This window comes from Octopus sinensis, linkage group LG1 (assembly GCF_006345805.1).
Source record: "Octopus sinensis linkage group LG1, ASM634580v1, whole genome shotgun sequence".
Lineage (NCBI taxonomy): Eukaryota > Metazoa > Mollusca > Cephalopoda > Octopoda > Octopodidae > Octopus > Octopus sinensis.
Window position 1 is genome coordinate 205,515,392 of NC_042997.1, and position 18,772 is coordinate 205,534,163.

At 38.3% G+C, this 18,772-nt stretch overlaps 1 protein-coding gene across 4 annotated transcripts in view; it reads left to right on the forward strand.

Annotated features, from left to right (window-relative positions):
- The window catches only part of LOC115209594 (protein mono-ADP-ribosyltransferase PARP14-like), a 140,928-nt gene that overhangs the window by 61,643 nt on the left and 60,513 nt on the right, over positions 1–18,772 (forward strand). The gene's annotated exons all lie outside the window — the stretch shown is intronic.

Sequence of the window (18,772 nt, forward strand, 5' to 3'; positions counted from 1 at the left end):
CACGACAGAATGTAAGCGCCCTGAGAGAAAAGTTGAATTTAAAAAGCATCAGATGCGGTGTGCAAGAGAGACGACTGTGCTGGTATGGTCATGTGATGTGAATGGATGAGGACAGCTGTGTGAAAAAGTGTTGGGAGAACCTGTAGAAGAGGTAGACCCAGGAAAACCTGGGATGAGGTAGTGAAGCATGGCCTTTGAACACTGGGCCTTTCCAAGGCAATGACAAATGAACGAGGCCTTTGGAGATATGCTATACTTGAGAAGACCCGACAACCCAATGTGAGACCATTGCCCATGGCCTATGCCAGTGGGTGTAACCAGCCATTTATGAATACCCCTCATTCATTGGACAATAAACCTTGCTTGTGAAGACCTGTTGAGACAAGTGTAAACAAAGCAAAATCGCTGATGTGACCGATGACAGTACTGCCTGATTGGCACTTGTGCCCGTGGGACCTTAAAAGTACTTCCAGGTATGATCGTTGCCAGGGCCACAGATTAGCTCCAGTGCTGGTAACATGTGAAAAGCACTATTCAAGTGTGATCGTTGCCAGTGTTGCTTTACTGACACATTTGCTGGTGGCGCATGAAAAACAACATTCGAGCGTAGTTGTTGCCAGTGCTGCCAGACTGGCTCCTATGCAGGTAGCACATAAAAACACCTTTTGAGCGTGGTCATTGCCAGAACTGCCTGACTGGTCCTCGTGCCGGTAGAACGTAAAAGCACCCACTACACTCACAGAGTGGTTGGTGTTAGGAAGGACATCTAGCTGTAGAAACACTGTCAGATCAGACTGGAGCCTGATGCAGACATCTGGCTCACCAGTCCTCAATCAAACCGTCCAACCCATGCCAGCATGGAAAGCGGACATAAAACGATGATGACGATTCAAATTCTGCCAAGGTCGACTTTGCTTTTCATCCTTTTGGGATCAATAAATTAACTACCAGTTGTGTACTGGGGTCAGTCTAATGAACTGGGCCCCTCCCCCAAAATTTCGGGCCTTGTGAAAAGGATTATTATTACTTTTATTATTATTATTATTTTGTTTTACCTCTCAGAACATTCAGTCTTGTTTGTTATGGTAGATTCTATGAGAGCAGACAGGTCTCAGAGGGTCTCTTTCTGCACATAAGCTTTGATACTTGGTTGTTTACTATCATGGGAGACATTCAACATCCAAGTCCCCAGAAGAGGAGTTTTTTGGGTTTACATTGCTCTCATATCAATTCTGATTTCTTTGACATGTTTCTCCAACATGGTTCCTAGTGCTTTGAGTGTCCTTAAAACTACTGGAATGACAGACACTCTCCTCATAGTCCACATTCTCGCAATTTCATCTTTTAGTAGTGTGTACTTTCCCATTTTTTCTACTTCTTTGTCACTTATTGCAATATCTATGATCTTCGTTTCCTTTTTTCCTTCATCTACCACCACAATATCTGGTCTCTGAGCCTTGATTAGGGAGTCACATTGGATTGTAAATTCCCACAGTATCGTATGTTCGTTGTTCTCAGTGACTCCTTCTGCTTCATGTTCATACCATTTCTGTGCTCAGTCACTTTAAACAAACCCTTCTCTACCCAACGTGTTAACATCCGTTTTCTATATCCCCTTCTTTTAGGTTCACTTTCTAAATAGCACTGCATCACTATCCTGTTTTTTTTTTTGCTGGTTCATTTCCTGCCTCTTTGTTCTATTATCTAATGATGCTGTCTCAGGATAACAGCTGTGGTCTGTCTGCATCTTTTCTGGACCACAGCTGTGCGAGAGGCCTCCTTTAAAGGTCCAGCTTAGTTTTCTCTGTTACAGCCAGAGTTTTTTCAGAAACTCCTGTCTTTCATAAACTAAAGTAAAGTAATGCTCATCACCATCGTCACCCCCACTATTATTTTTTGACATTTGTTAGTTTCAAGCAACTTTCTATTGCATCACATGCTGCATTTTTGTGCTGGTGGGGTGGAGTGTGCTGTACTTTTTTGTGGGGCATGGAGAATATTGCATTGTATTAGTATGTTTTGTTATGAGTTTCGTTTGAGTTTTCTGATGTATTAGTTTTTGTATTGTGTGTTGTTTGTACAATGCAAGTTGTGTTCTTCTGTTGGGTATCAGACTTGTATGGCACATGACGTGGGCTTTGTCCATTTTATTGGGTATTTACTGTATGAGTTTATTTCTGTATGTTTTTGGAGGAGTGTTGCATTGTAGTGTGTGTAAATCATAAATCAACCACTTCATAGTATTCATGATTATCTGTCCACCGTTCTTTCTCTTTTCGTTGGTTTTGTTATGGGTCCCTCTTTACAGTGTTTACACCTTGACCACCACCCATCTTCATGTGTTGATGTTTTTTTCATAGCTGTAATCACTGAGAAGAAACAGGAGTGTGAATATATATATATATATGTGACACACCGTCAGTTACGTCAATGAGGATTCCAGTTTATACAATCAGTGGAACAGTCTGCTCATGAAATTAACTTGCAACTGGCTGAACAATCCACAGACATGTGTACCTTTAATGTAGTTCTCAGGGAGATTCAATGTGATACAGAGTGTGACAAGGCTGGCCCTTTAAAATGCAGGTACAACAGTAACAAGAAGAAGGAGTGAGAGAAAGTTGTGGTGAAAGAATACAGCAGGGTTCGCCCACCACCACTGCCGAATTCCCGTGGATCTTTAGGTGTTTTCGCTCCATAAACACTCATAACGTCTGGTCTGGGAAATGAAACCATGATCCTATGACTGCAAGTTTGCTGCCCTGACCTTACATACAACCCTACCATCGACCTACACAACAAAAATACTAACACCACTCGCAATAACATATCTAATATCCCTGGCCCGGCCACTTGAAACAACTTGAACATACATACTTTATATGCACTTTCTGACAAGTTGTGGTGCACCTGAGCACTGTATACAATAATTTCATTATTATTATTATTATTATTATTATTATATGGTTCCCACCTCAGAGGGTAATGGATGCACAGCTGAAACCAATGCAAACACTAATAGCACACTGATACTAAGAATACTAATTACATTATAACAACTACACCTAATAATACACATACTTCTACTACTAATAGGACTAGCAATAACATTAATACTAGCATCAATAGGAATATTACCAATACTGAAAATAATACTACTACTAACACTCCTACCACAAATGCAACTAGTAATAGTTGCAATAATAGCATCACTAATACCACCTTCACTACCACTGCTAATACTAACACTACTACCAATGATACTACTACAGCCGCTGCTGCTGCTGCTACTACTACTATTACTAGTAATACTACTAATATTACTACCACTAATACTACTATTACTGCTACTACTAATAATAATAATTACAGCAACTCCAATAATGATAATGACAATAAGAATAATAATAATGGTAGTGTAGGCATTGATATCGATACTAGAAACCACAGCTATATCATGATTAATTCATGTAATACTACCCCAGCCACTATCAGCACTATTTCATCTCTATCTCCAATTAACCATCGTAGAATTGATAACTGCAACTGCAGATCCGGGACAGATTACCCACTGCATGCCCAATGCAGAAGATTCAATGCCGTATACCAATGCACTGTTCACAACATGATAAATAACTCCTGTAGCCACTACATTGGTTCTAGCACCAATTTTAAACAAAGATATTATGCACATTTAAACTTGTTTAAATATAAAGAGAATAGTAATTCCACACCACTAATCAGCCATGTACACCATTTAATTACTAGAAAAATACAGTATAAATTTTCTGGGTTATAATAGACTCTGGTATCCCATATCAGGGCCAACACTCCAGTTGTGGACTCTGCTTAACAGAAGCCCTCAAAATTTTAACCCCTAACTCACCACAATTGCTTAATAAGTAGTCTTCACTATGTGTAAGCATAAATTCTTCTGTACTTTGAAATTCTTTCATAAATCTAAATGTAAATTCACCCCCATGAATAGCACCCACATACAAACCCCTTTGATCATTAACACGCGCCCCTCTATGTCTCTTCTATCTCTCCTATATCTCTTATTCCACTTTATATCTTACATCTCTTCTATCTACCTCAATCAGGAGGCATGTTCTTTGTCTGAAGTCTTTCAATATGATGTCTGGCCTATTCGCATCTATCTTTCTGTCAGTTTGAACGGTGACTTTCCTGAGGAGTGAGATGTGGTCATTTTCAAGTGTTGGAGGTGGTTTGTGTTCCCACCAGTTTTTATCCTGGGGCAGGTCCAGGTTTTGAAAATTACCCAGTGAATATACTGTGCTGCTCTATTATGCCTGTTGGGATACTCTGTAGGCGCAAGAAGACAGGACATAGATCAATGGTTTCATTTTGTTGTTTACATACAACATGTTGGGCTACTGCTATTCTTTAATATGTTGGCCTGGTAGTTCCTTTCAGGTAGACATTGATCTTGGGCTGCTATGATAAAGCCTTCTGTTTCTGATTTTAAGCCAGAAGTCATTAACCATTGATAGGTCAGAGCTTTGTCAACATCGACACTATTAGCTCTCTTTGAGTATTTACCATTGAGAGGTTTTTCTTGTCATTTATCAGTAAGAATATCTAAGGCAGCAGTTTTAGCACGGGTTTTCATGCGCTTAGCTTTTTCTGTGCTTGTTTCTTGTGTGTCTAATTCCGAAATTTGTTGTATTCGGAATTCACTTAGACATTCCTTTGCCTGTTTTGTTACTGAGTATGATGCTTTGTTGTTTTCATGTTTTGAGACAAGTTTTAACATCCAGTCCTCAGAGTTTTTCAGGTAGGTGTCTAGGCTAATTGTAGCAATCTTCATTGTTATTGCCAGTTGTAAAAGTCCATGGCCTCCCTCTTTTCTTGGCAGATAAAGTCGTTCTGTATCTGCCTTAGGGTGGTGCATTCTACGCATTGTCAACAGTTTTCGTATTTTTCTGTCAAGATTACAGATTTCAATAATTGACCAGTTAACGATATTAAAACTGTAAGTCACAACTGGTATGGCTAAAGAATTGATTGCTTCGATCCTGTTTCTTGCATTCAGTTCTGTCTTCAGTGTTGCTCTTACTCTGCAATAACATTTTCTTCTGATCCTTTCCCTCATGACTGCATGTTTGATTCCATCCCCTTCAAGTACTCCCAGGTATTTGTTGCTCTACACTGGTTCTAACTCTTTTATGACTTTCTGCTGGTCGAGATAAACATTAGATGTTTCTGTCATTTTTCCTTTGATAAAGGTAGCTTTTGCACATTTATGCATTCTGATGTCATCACTGAATCGTTTAACAATCATTAGTAAGCCCTTGAGTTGTTGGTCATTTTTTGCAAAGAGTTTTAAATCATCCATGTAAATGAGATGATTTATATTGTTATCAAACATTTTATATCCGTACTGTGCATCATTGAGCAATTTTGAGAGAGGTATTAAGTCTAGACAAAAGAGGAGTGGTGATAGTGAGTCACCCTGCAAAATGCCACATGAAATTTTTACATCACCAGCATTTAGAGATTCATTGTCACTGTTCAAAGTTAGTATGGTTCTCCATGATCTCATACTTACAGACAAAAAGTTCGCCAGAGTAGTGCTATCTTATACATTTCTAGGCATTTCTTAATCCAGCTATGTGGTAGGCTATCAAAAGCCTTTTATAGTCTATCCAGGCTATTGATAAGTTTTTGTGTTGTTTGTGACAGTCTTCTAAGATTATCTTATTGATGAGTAGTTGATCTTTACAACCGTAGGATCCACGTCTACATCCTTTCTGTTCATTAGGGAATATGCTGCTGTCTGTTAAAAAACTAAAAGTATATTCCGTCAGGACAGATGTTTGCGTTTTATACATAGTTGTTAAGCAGGTTATGGGTCTATAGTTTTTTGGTTCATTTGTTTCTTCACTTTTTGGAAGCAGGAATGTTAACCCATCAACTAGCCATATGTTGTTGTCCTTGAAGAATCTAACGCGCTTTTCATACCTTGTTATGCGGGCAGCTTTAGTACATACTTTTTGCTTGATGGTTTCTATGGTGGCATCTGTGTCAAGTATGGTTTTCATATTATATTTTTTTTTTAATTTTCAGGTTTTTGTAGGTTTGATAGTCTTTGTTAAACTTAAGGTTTTTCAAATATTCTATGTCAGACCTAAGTAGCTTAATTTGGTGTTGAATACACTGTTGCCAAGAAGGCTTTTTGTGAGAATGTTGTCGTTTTCTAATCTTTTCACCACATAGATTTTTGTACTGGTGGTTGAGATCTGTAATATCAACATCATTAACTGAAATCCTTAAGTGCAAGGCAGATTTTATCAATTACTTTCAGGTTTTGGTTAGAATTGCTAATTTTTGGGAGAGCATCGCGTTTATTCAAACTGTTTCCTGTACTTTTCAGCCATTCAATCATGATTTGATTTTTTTTAGATCATCTAGTTCTGTTGGGTCAATTTCTGTGTGACTTTCTTCATCTCTTTGATTTTCATCTGCCTTAGTGTTTATGGTTGGTTCAGAGAGTATTTCACCTTGCCTATCAGTTACATTAACTCTTTCAATCATTACAATGTTTTCATCAGCCCTGGGCTGGTCTATAATTATTTCCTCTGTAGTATCTTCTTTAGCTGCAGCTTCGTACCTTTTATCCCTTACTGATTGTTTAAGTTGGTCAGTCTCTAATTCAGTTAGAAATTTTTTTTACATAACGTTTCTTCTGACGTTGGCAAGTTTGTTCCTGTCTATGTAAGGTCTTACTTCAAGGTGTTTCTGTCTCCAGTTTACATAGGTTTGTACAGTATTAGATTTATTTGTGGGGAAATATATGGCATGGTAGAAGGCTGTAAGAACTTCTTTATCTTCCCGAGACCATTTTTCATTGTTTTTCTTTTGGTTGTTGGTGACGAGCATGGATGGCCATCTGTTGGAATATTCCGGTTGTGGGGTACTTCTAGCTCCTGTGTGTCAGGAAGATTTGAACCAGTAATTGATTTCTTGCATCGAATCCGGTTCCTCATTTGAGTACGTGTCCTTTTGTAATCCGGTCGATGACCATTCTGGTTTGTAATTTGCTTTGTTAATAGTGAGGCTTGACGAACTTCGATGTTGAGATTAAGGGACAGATCTGTCTGTTTCGGGTTAATTATTTCTGACAACACCATCTCTGAGTTCTCTGCATGTAAACATTGCTCATAACGTAGCTTCTTAAGGCTAACAGATCGATATTCGTCTGTAATTTGTTTTTATAGATTTATCTCCAGGCATAGTATTTTGTGGTGTTTTAAAATTTATGAATTGTTCACTCTGTCTGCATCCAAAACTAAAAAATTGTTTTGTTTTGTTTTTGATCCATTTGTGACATGTGTTTTCATATGCATGTATGTGTGTCCTTTAAATTTCACGTAGTTGTGTAAACATTGGAATGTATGTGTAGTCTTATGGCTATCAAAATGTATATATGATTGTGTAGACATTCAAGTGTATGTGTAATTATATACTACTGTTTTGTTCCATTTCTATTTTATATCTCTAAACTTTCTGATGTGATTTTGCTTGTGTGTTTCATACACGTTTCACTGAGACATTGTGTAGAGGAGAAACTCTGCTTTGTATGGCAGTAAAATTTCGTTTTGTGACTATTTTCATTAAAAGTCTGCTTCCTTCAAGTCTTCCACAGGCTCCTTTATCCCATTCCATCGATGTTATTGGATTAGATTTGTTTTTGAATGGGGAGCCCTGTTGTAGCACATTCATGTTGTTATTCAGTGTGGGCTTATCTCTGTTGTTGCTATTATTATTATTATTATTATTTTGGTTTGGCTCGGGTTTGGTGTTGTTCCTGGCAGGAATAGCCGATTACTACCTGCAGCCTCAGGTATCCACAAGTTTCCAGCAGTCTTTCAAGTGCTTACAACCCTCCTGATAATCCTTGCTGTTCCTAAGAGACAAACTTTTGTAGAAGCTCTTCCGGGCATTCTATTCCAATCTCCTCCAGCCATTTCTCCATCTTTGGCTTCCTGTTCCCAACTCACCAATTATTATAGACATGACCATTACTGATCACATGCACCAAATTCTTCTTATTTCAAATTTATGGGGATTGTATTTTTTTTTTGTTTTTTTCCTTTCTTTTTTACAATCCCGGAATCAAACAGGCGTGATTGGTCAATTATTATACTTTTATTTCCTTTTTATCACAGGTTTGTTGGAACTCCTGGAGCCTTGCATACATAGTGGGCTTACTACCTGCAGCCTATAGTACCATGCTATTCGTTCTTTCAACTATCTATACTTTCCTAATTATTCTAGTCGTGCCAAGAAGCAAACCTTTTGTAACAGTTCTACTGGGCACTCTATTCCAATTTCCTATTTTATTCCTCTTCGTGCCTTCTCATACTGTTCCGAAGGATCCAACAATAATTGGCACTATCTTCACTTCCTTCATTTTCCATAGCTGGGCTATTTCGTACTTAAGAGGGTTGTATCTATCTATCTGTCTGTCTGTCAGTCTATCTATTTCCTTGCATTCCTTCTTGACCATTTGTGGGTCAAAGGAGCATCCAACATCAACTACATAGCATATGTGATGCACCTTGTCCACTACCACAAGGTCCAGTGTGTTATTCTCTAGTACCTGATCTGTTTGGATTGGGAAATCCCAGAAGATTTTCCTAGTCTCCAACTCTGCCACTCTCTGTAATTTGTTCTCATACCATGTCTGCCTCTCTCTAGCCCCTACTTATAGCAGTTTCCAATGGAACACTTTGCCACCTGGTCATGTTACCACAACTTATAATGGTTTTGGGCAAGTTTAGGGCATTCAATGGTCTCGTCCATCTCTATTACAGATGCGGCCAGTGGACATGCTTGCTCATTCCTAAGGTTGACCTTCCATATGGCCAAATCTTGGTCATACACTACCAGCATAGTGCTCTTGGTCTCCTTTCTTCAGCCAATTCCACCTATTTTTTCAGCTAAATCGAACTGATTGCGTAATCTCTTCTTGTAATTCTTTTTCATGTCCCTTTCCGTACTTCTTCCTTTGTTTTCCCTTTTCTCACTGCTCTCAATACTCCCTCGTTCCTAACTGTCACTAGCAAGGTCTCCATACTTTGGGCTAGACATCTCATTAAGTTCTGATTTACCCTTGTCTATAACATTCTACAAAGATTTATATTTTATTATATTCATTTTATTTCTTTATTTTAATTCAACCAATTTCTTACTATTTACTCACTATATCATTTTATTTATAATATCTCTATAAATTTCATACTCAACTTATATATACTATACTGGTATAATTCACTGTTATTTTATAATAAAGAAACATGCTCTAACTAAAATTGTTAACGTATAATATATAAATTTTTAACATATTCCTTCAACTTAACTTTCCTTTATTAGTACCAAAAATTACTATTTAATAATTAACTATAAATATATATTAAGTTAATATAGAAATATATAAATATGGAATTATTTCTATATTCTCTATCCCTCTATTGTATAAAATTTTTTGATAATACTGAAAATATTCTGAAATATTCTTCTTATTGCTCTTTGAAACAACTCTAAAATGTACCGCATGTATATAAATAACACTGCTTTTATAGCTGGTAAATAGTTAATGCTATATCAGCTTTAGCCTGCACAATTAGCTGAAGTATATTCTTACATCAAAAGTATCGACCCAGATTTCATCACAGTCATGAAAATATGGGCACATTCTGCATTCTGTGATGGGGTTTTCAGCATAGCCAGCTACAACCTGTTCCGCATTAATCGCCGTGGGGGGGGTTGTGATGGTTTACATTCGTTCAAATCTATTGGCAATTCCTTGTGATGATTTGAACCAATCTCAACAGGAGTATTTTTCTGCAATATATACATGACCATGTCAACACTTCTGCTTGGAGTTGTTTACCGCCCCCCAAATTACCATCAAGACACACAACTTTTGATATCCTCAGAGCTGCTGGGGGACTTCAATTCCCTGAGATTGACTGGGAGGCCTTCTGTTGGCTGCAAAGTGCAGACGATTTCCTTGAACTGGTGCTGAATTCAAATTGGTCGCAATTTTTACCTCCCTCACAAGGGGTAACAACATTGGATCTGCTATTTACCGCTTCTCCTGAAACAATCATTAGTGTCACTACTGAAGTACCTTTAGGTGACTCTGATCATTCCATGATCATGGCTGACTTGTCCTGATTGGTTGTAACAAAACCACAACCATCTTCAAACTGCCTGCTTTGACTGGAATAAAGCAGACTGGAACTATTGTTTGTACCGAGCTGTGATGCCCAAACTGGCTCGAATTTTATGCCTCGGATGTGATATGTGAACACTATACTTCAGAACATTCTGAATTCAATATGGGTGGCATGTGTGCATCGGTACCACACAAGCACAAAAAGATCACCCAATAGTTCAATCGGGGAGACTGCAGCAGTCCGACTTGCCAGGAAAGAACGCTGTAATGCTGAACAGGAATACAAATTGCACAAATCAGAGAGCAACAGGGAAAAGCGCAATAGGTCAGCCAACCACCTCAAGCAGGTGACAAAAAAGGCAGGGCTTGAATTTGAACAGCGCATTGCAGCTAACCCTGACAGCAAAGTGTTCTGGAAGTATGTGCACTCAAAGCAGAGACCCCACTCTCCAGTTGGCCTCCTTTGCAATCTCCACATGGGCCAGGTTACTGGCAATCCCAAATAATGTGCAGTAACATTGCTGGATGCTATGCCGGTATCTTTACTGTTGAAGACCAAAATATCCCATCTTCATCATCACTGACATCGGACTCTATATCTACTATGCAATTTACACCAGCCAATGCTACAACGCCACCCTTAAGAATGAACGTAAATATGCCTCCTGGTCTCTCGATGGTGTTGTGTTACATACCTACTTCAAACGCAGTAGGTACTTTCTTCTAAACCAACTTTCACTATTCTTCCAATTCTGTCTTGACAATGGTGTTACTCCAGAGCAGTGAAAAACTGCCAGTGCTATCCCTCTGTTCAAAAATGTGACCACACATCACCTGTCAACTATCGCCCCGTCAGTCTTACTAGCTGCATCGCTAAAATGATGGAATCCTGTATCAGAGAAACCCTCTGGAACACTGTTGCCAAGAAGGCTTTTTTGTGAAATGTTGTCGTTTTCTAATCTTTTCACCACATAGATTTTTACTGGTGGTTGAGATCTGTAATATCAACATCATTAACTGAAATCCTTAAGTGCAAGGCAGATTTTTATCATTACTTTCAGTTTTGTTAGAATGCTAATTTTTGGGAGAGCATCGCGTTTTATTCAAACTGTTTCTCTGTACTTTTCAGCCATTCAATCATGATTTGATTTTTTTAGATCATCATAGTTCTGTTGGTCAATTTCTGTGTGACTTTCTTCATCTCTTTGATTTTCATCTGCCTTAGTGTTTATGGTGGGTTCAGATAGTATTTCACCTTGCCTATCAGTTACATTAACTCTTTCAATCATTACATTATGTTTTCATCAGCCCTGGGCTGGTCTATAATTATTTCCTCTGTAGTATCTTCTTTAGCTGCAGCTTCGTACCTTTTATCCCTTACTGATTGTTTAAGTTGGTCAGTCTCTAATTCAGTTAGAAATTTTTTTTACATAACGTTTCTTCTGACGTTGGCAAGTTTGTTCCTGTCTATGTAAGGTCTTACTTCAAGGTGTTTCTGTCTCCAGTTTACATAGGTTTGTACAGTATTAGATTTATTTGTGGGGAAATATATGGCATGGTAGAAGGCTGTAAGAACTTCTTTATCTTCCCGAGACCATTTTTCATTGTTTTTCTTTTGGTTGTTTGGTGACGAGCATGGATGGCCATCTGTTGGAATATTCCGGTTGTGGGGTACTTCTAGCTCCTGTGTGTCAGGAAGATTTGAACCAGTAATTGATTTCTTGCATCGAATCCGGTTCCTCATTTGAGTACGTGTCCTTTTGTAATCCGGTCGATGACCATTCTGGTTTGTAATTTGCTTTGTTAATAGTGAGGCTTGACGAACTTCGATGTTGAGATTAAGGGACAGATCTGTCTGTTTCGGGTTAATTATTTCTGACAACACCATCTCTGAGTTCTCTGCATGTAAACATTGCTCATAACGTAGCTTCTTAAGGCTAACAGATCGATATTCGTCTGTAATTTGTTTTTATAGATTTATCTCCAGGCATAGTATTTTGTGGTGTTTTAAAATTTATGAATTGTTCACTCTGTCTGCATCCAAAACTAAAAAATTGTTTTGTTTTGTTTTTGATCCATTTGTGACATGTGTTTTCATATGCATGTATGTGTGTCCTTTAAATTTCACGTAGTTGTGTAAACATTGGAATGTATGTGTAGTCTTATGGCTATCAAAATGTATATATGATTGTGTAGACATTCAAGTGTATGTGTAATTATATACTTACTGTTTTGTTCCATTTCTATTTTATATCTCTAAACTTTCTGATGTTGATTTTGCTTGTGTGTTTCATACACGTTTCACTGAGACATTGTGTAGAGGAGAAACTCTGCTTTGTATGGCAGTAAAATTTCGTTTTTGTGACTATTTTCATTAAAAGTCTGCTTCCTTCAAGTCTTCCACAGGCTCCTTTATCCCATTCCATCGATGTTATTGGATTAGATTTGTTTTTGAATGGGGAGCCCTGTGTAGCACATTCATGTTGTTATTCAGTGTGGGCTTATCTCTGTTGTTGCTATTATTATTATTATTATTATTTTGGTTTGGCTCGGGTTTGGTGTTGTTCCTGGCAGGAATAGCCGATTACTACCTGCAGCCTCAGGTATCCACAAGTTTCCAGCAGTCTTTCAAGTGCTTACAACCCTCCTGATAATCCTTGCTGTTCCTAAGAGACAAACTTTCTGTAGAAGCTCTTCCGGGCATTCTATTCCAATCTCCTCCAGCCATTTCTCCATCTTTTGGCTTCCTGTTCCCAACTCACCAATTATTATAGACATGACCATTACTGATCACATGCACCAAATTCTTCTTATTTCAAATTTATGGGGATTGTATTTTTTTTTTGTTTTTCTTCCTCTTTTTTACAATCCCGGAATCAAACAGGCGTGATTGGTCAATTATTATTACTTTTATTTCCTTTTTATCACAGGTTTTGTTGGAACTCCTGGAGCCTTGCATACATAGTGGGCTTACTACCTGCAGCCTATAGTACCATGCTATTCGTTCTTTTCAACTATCTAATACTTTCCTAATTATTCTAGTCGTGCCAAGGAAGCAAACCTTTTGTAACAGTTCTACTGGGCACTCTATTCCAATTTCCTATTTTATTCCTCTTCGTGCCTTCTCATACTGTTCCGAAGGATCCAACAATAATTGGCACTATCTTCACTTCCTTCATTTTCCATAGCTGGGCTATTTCGTACTTAAGAGGGTTGTATCTATCTATCTGTCTGTCTGTCAGTCTATCTATTTCCTTGCATTCCTTCTTGACCATTTGTGGGTCAAAGGAGCATCCAACATCAACTACATAGCATATGTGATGCACCTTGTCCACTACCACAAGGTCCAGTGTGTTATTCTCTAGTACCTGATCTGTTTGGATTGGGAAATCCCAGAAGATTTTCCTAGTCTCCAACTCTGCCACTCTCTGTAATTTGTTCTCATACCATGTCTTGCCTCTCTCTAGCCCCTACTTATAGCAGTTTCCAATGGAACACTTTGCCACCTGGTCATGTTACCACAACTTATAATGGTTTTGGGCAAGTTTAGGGCATTCAATGGTCTCGTCCATCTCTATTACAGATGCGGCCCAGTGGACATGCTTGCTCATTCCTAAGGTTGACCTTCCATATGGCCAAATCTTGGTCATACACTACCAGCATAGTGCTCTTGGTCTCCTTTCTTCAGCCAATTCCACCTATTTTTTCCAGCTACATCGAACTGATTGCGTAATCTCTTCTTGTAATTCTTTTTCATGTCCCTTTCCGTACTTCTTCCTTTGTTTTCCCTTTTCTCACTGCTCTCAATACTCCCTCGTTCCTAACTGTCACTAGCAAGGTCTCCATACTTTGGGCTAGACATCTCATTAAGTTCTGATTTACCCCTTGTCTATAACATTCTACAAAGATTTATATTTTATTATATTCATTTTTATTTCTTTATTTTAATTTCAAACCAATTTCTTACCTATTTACTCACTATATCATTTTATTTATAATATATCTCTATAAATTTCATACTCAACTTATATATACTATACTGGTATAATTCACTGTTTATTTTATAATATAAGAAACATGCTCTAACTAAAATTGTTAACGTATAATATATAAATTTTTAACATATTCCTTCAACTTAACTTTCCTTTATTAGTACCAAAAATTACTATTTAATAATTAACTATAAATATATATTAAGTTAATATAGAAATATATAAATATGGAATTATTTCTATATTCTCTATCCCTCTATTGTATAAAATTTTTTGATAATACTGAAAATATTCTGAAATATTCTTCTTATTGCTCTTTGAAACAACTCTAAAATGTACCTGCATGTATATAAATAACACTGCTTTTATAGCTGGTAAATAGTTAATGCTATATCAGCTTTAGCCTGCACAATTAGCTGAAGTATATTCTTACATCAAAAGTATCGACCCAGATTTCATCACAGTCATGAAAATATGGGCACATTCTGCATTCTGTGATGGGGTTTTCAGCATAGCCAGCTACAACCTGTTCCGCATTAATCGCCGTGGTGGGGGTGTGATGGTTTACATTCGTTCAAATCTATTGGCAATTCCTTGTGATGATTTGAACCAATCTCAACAGGAAGTATTTTTCTGCAATATATACATGACCATGTCAACACTTCTGCTTGGAGTTGTTTACCGCCCCCCAAATTACCATCAAGACACACAACTTTTTGATATCCTCAGAGCTGCTGGGGGACTTCAATTTCCCTGAGATTGACTGGGAGGCCTTCTGTTGGCTGCAAAGTGCAGACGATTTCCTTGAACTGGTGCTGAATTCAAATTGGTCGCAATTTTTACCTCCCTCACAAGGGGTAACAACACTTTGGATCTGCTATTTACCGCTTCTCCTGAAACAATCATTAGTGTCACTACTGAAGTACCTTTAGGTGACTCTGATCATTCCATGATCATGGCTGACTTGTCTCTGATTGGTTGTAACAAAAACCACAACCATCTTCAAACTGCCTGCTTTGACTGGAATAAAGCAGACTGGAACTATTGTTGTACCGAGCTGTGATGCCCAAACTGGCTTGAATTTTATGCCTCTGGAGATGTGAACACTATACTTCAGAACATTCTGAATTCAATATGGGTGGCATGTGTGCATCGGTACCACACAAGCACAAAAAGATCACCCAATAGTTCAATCTGGGAGACTGCAGCAGTCCGACTTGCCAGGAAAGAACGCTGTAATGCTGAACAGGAATACAAATTGCACAAATCAGAGAGCAACAGGGAAAAGCGCAATAGGTCAGCCAACCACCTCAAGCAGGTGACAAAAAAGGCAGGGCTTGAATTTGAACAGCGCATTGCAGCTAACCCTGACAGCAAAGTGTTCTGGAAGTATGTGCACTCAAAGCAGAGACCCCACTCTCCAGTTGGCCTCCTTTGCAATCTCCACATGGGCCAGGTTACTGGCAATCCCAAATAATGTGCAGTAATCATTGCTGGATGCTATGCCGGTATCTTTACTGTTGAAGACCAAAATATCCCATCTTCATCATCACTGACATCGGACTCTATATCTACTATGCAATTTACACCAGCAATGCTACAACGCCACCTTAAGAATGAACGTAACTATGCCTCTCCTGGTCTCGATGGTGTTACATACCTACTTCTCAAACGCAGTAGGTACTTTCTTCTAAACCAACTTTCACTATTCTTCCAATTCTGTCTTGACAATGGTGTTACTCCAGAGCAGTGAAAAACTGCCAGTGCTATCCCTCTGTTCAAAAAATGTGACCACACATCACCTGTCAACTATCGCCCCGTCAGTCTTACTAGCTGCATCGCTAAAATGATGGAATCCTGTATCAGAGAAACCCTCTGGAACTTCTGGAAGTCTCACAGCCTCATCCAGCTGTCACAATTTGGATTTATTCCTAACTCCAGCTGCTGTAATCAACTCATCGAGTTTCTTGAGGACATTACCCAAATCACTGATTGCTGATCCTGGGTGGATGTTGTTTACCTGGACTTTGCTAAGGCTTTTAACTCTGTGCCACACAAAAGACTTATGGTGAAGCTTTCTGCGTTGGGTGTAAGAGACGAACTCTATAACTAGTTGAAGTCCTTTATTTTCGGCCGAAAAGAGGTTGTCACAGTTCTAGGACAGCACTCTTCACCGTATGAGATGACATCTGGTGTACCACAGGGATCTGTTCTTGGCCCCCTTTTATTTGTTGCATATGTTAATGACATAGATGCCAACTTAAAGAATGCCACAGTGCTGAAATATGCAGATGACATCAAGCTGTACCTCGAAATAAAGAGGTCAGATCCTGTACACTATAGATCTTTATTGCAATCGGACCTGGACACAATGCAGCAGTGGATCATGGACTGGCAACTCAACCTGGCTGTGGACAAATGTACCACCATGCATTTTGGGAGGAAAAACTCAGCGTCTACTTGCTCCCTCCACAACACTAATCTCAAAAAGTCTTCTTGTGAACGTGACCTGGGCATTATTGTCGACAGCAATTTGTGTTGGATAAAACACATTGCTAAAATTGCCAAGAAGGCTGAGGGTGTCTTGGCATCACACACCAAGACCTTTGTGAGCCGCTCTCCGGCTATCTATCTGAGGCATTATATAGCTATGGTAAGACTTAACCTGGAATTTGCATCCCCAGTCTGGAACCCCTATCTTGCCCAGGATATTAATCGTCTGGAAGCCATTCAGCGACGTGCAACCAAGAGAATTCCCTCCATCAGGCATTTGCCATATTCTGAACACCTTACTTCCCTGGGCATGGATACATTGAAACTCCAACGTCTGGCAGCTGACTTGGCAGACACCCATAAAATTATTAACCATCTTACAAACAAAAACTCTGAGCACCTTTTCAAACTCCATCTGTCTAACACCTGTGGACATGTTTACAAAGTCAGAAAACAGCACAGCTCCCATAACTTTCGGAAACATTTTTTCACGCTAAGAGTTGCTGAAGCATGGAACAAACTGCCGGCATCAGTTGTTAGTTGTCGGAGCACTGCATCCTTCAAAACTTCCATGCTTTCTGAGATTCGCCAACACTACACCTGATTTTCTCCCCTCCATACACACACAAGCATGTATCTGACTCATACATTGTTCACTTCCCAGACATTTGTACATTACTGCAGATGCTTTATACGCACTTTTGACAAGTTGTGGTGCACCTGAGCACTGTATACAATAATTTCACTATCATTATTATTATTATTATTATTATTATTATTATTATTATTATTATTGTTGTTGTTGTTATTACTATTATTATGAAACAAATGGTTTTTACATAAAAAAAATCTTCATTTATGACTCTGCCACTTAAAATGTCTTTTTTACCTCATCCATAAAGTATAGATTCTAGTTTCTATTAGACTTGATAAACTAGCCTATAAATTTAAAGTAACCCCCCCCCCACATTAGTAAATCTGAATAACATATATAATCAATGATAAGCAGTGTCTTTCCTTTGCAAAAATTTCAGTTACAACTGTGATGTTGTTGATAAAACATGTTCTTTGTCTATCTACTTATCCTCTTTGTGATTTTGAATAATAAGAAAGCTATACAAAGGAATCCTTCGAATTTAACTAAATTCTATATTTTTATGCAGCTGAAGATTGCTCTACATTTTAAAACTGATGTAATTTTTGCATTGTTCAATTAAATGGAGTCGCATGAAACGATTGTACTGCATTACCTCTGGATATCCTTGTTGCTTATTTTGATTGTAATTATATGGATAATACCATGCCAAATTCTGGTGCCTTTAACTTAAGTACCATATTCATCTGAATCTAAATTTTACTAAATATATGTATGTATATATATATATACTGTTGTGTCTGGGGAGAGTCATTTTCTTTTTGTGCCTTATAATTTTACACACTCACCGGTGAAATATCCGCTTAATGTAGAAACTGAGAAGAACATAATGGAGAGCCTCCAGCAAATAGCTAACTCCATCCACCAAAGTATCAAGGTAACTATAGATTAACCCCCACTAAGCACCCCAACAATGGACTCCCTGTACTTGATACTGAACTTGGGTTAGAGACTGTGAGCAAAATAGTGCAGCTCCTCCACTCTTATTACATGGAACCCATAACTTCAAACTATGTCGTTCACAAGAACTCACCTTTCTCACACAACAAGGAAATTAAACCATACTGATAGCAGACTTAATTAGAATAATGAACAATGTGTCCCCACTATGCGAACCCTATGAAACGACAAAACACATACAGAACTTTATGCACCGCATTCAGTTCTTTGGATATGATCAAAAAGATTGGGTTCGAGTATACAGGGGTGCTAGAAATAAATCTGATAACATTATACGTAATGATACCAGTGGTAGCTGCCCTAGATATAGAAACAAAGAATGGAATAGGATACAAAGCACTTGTGACATAGCAAACAGGGCGAACACATGGTATAAAAGTGAGAAATATGAAGGAGTGATGTTTGTAGAGGCCAAATCCCATGGAGAACTAGCCTGTAGATTTAGGGAAGCTCTGAAGGAGACCA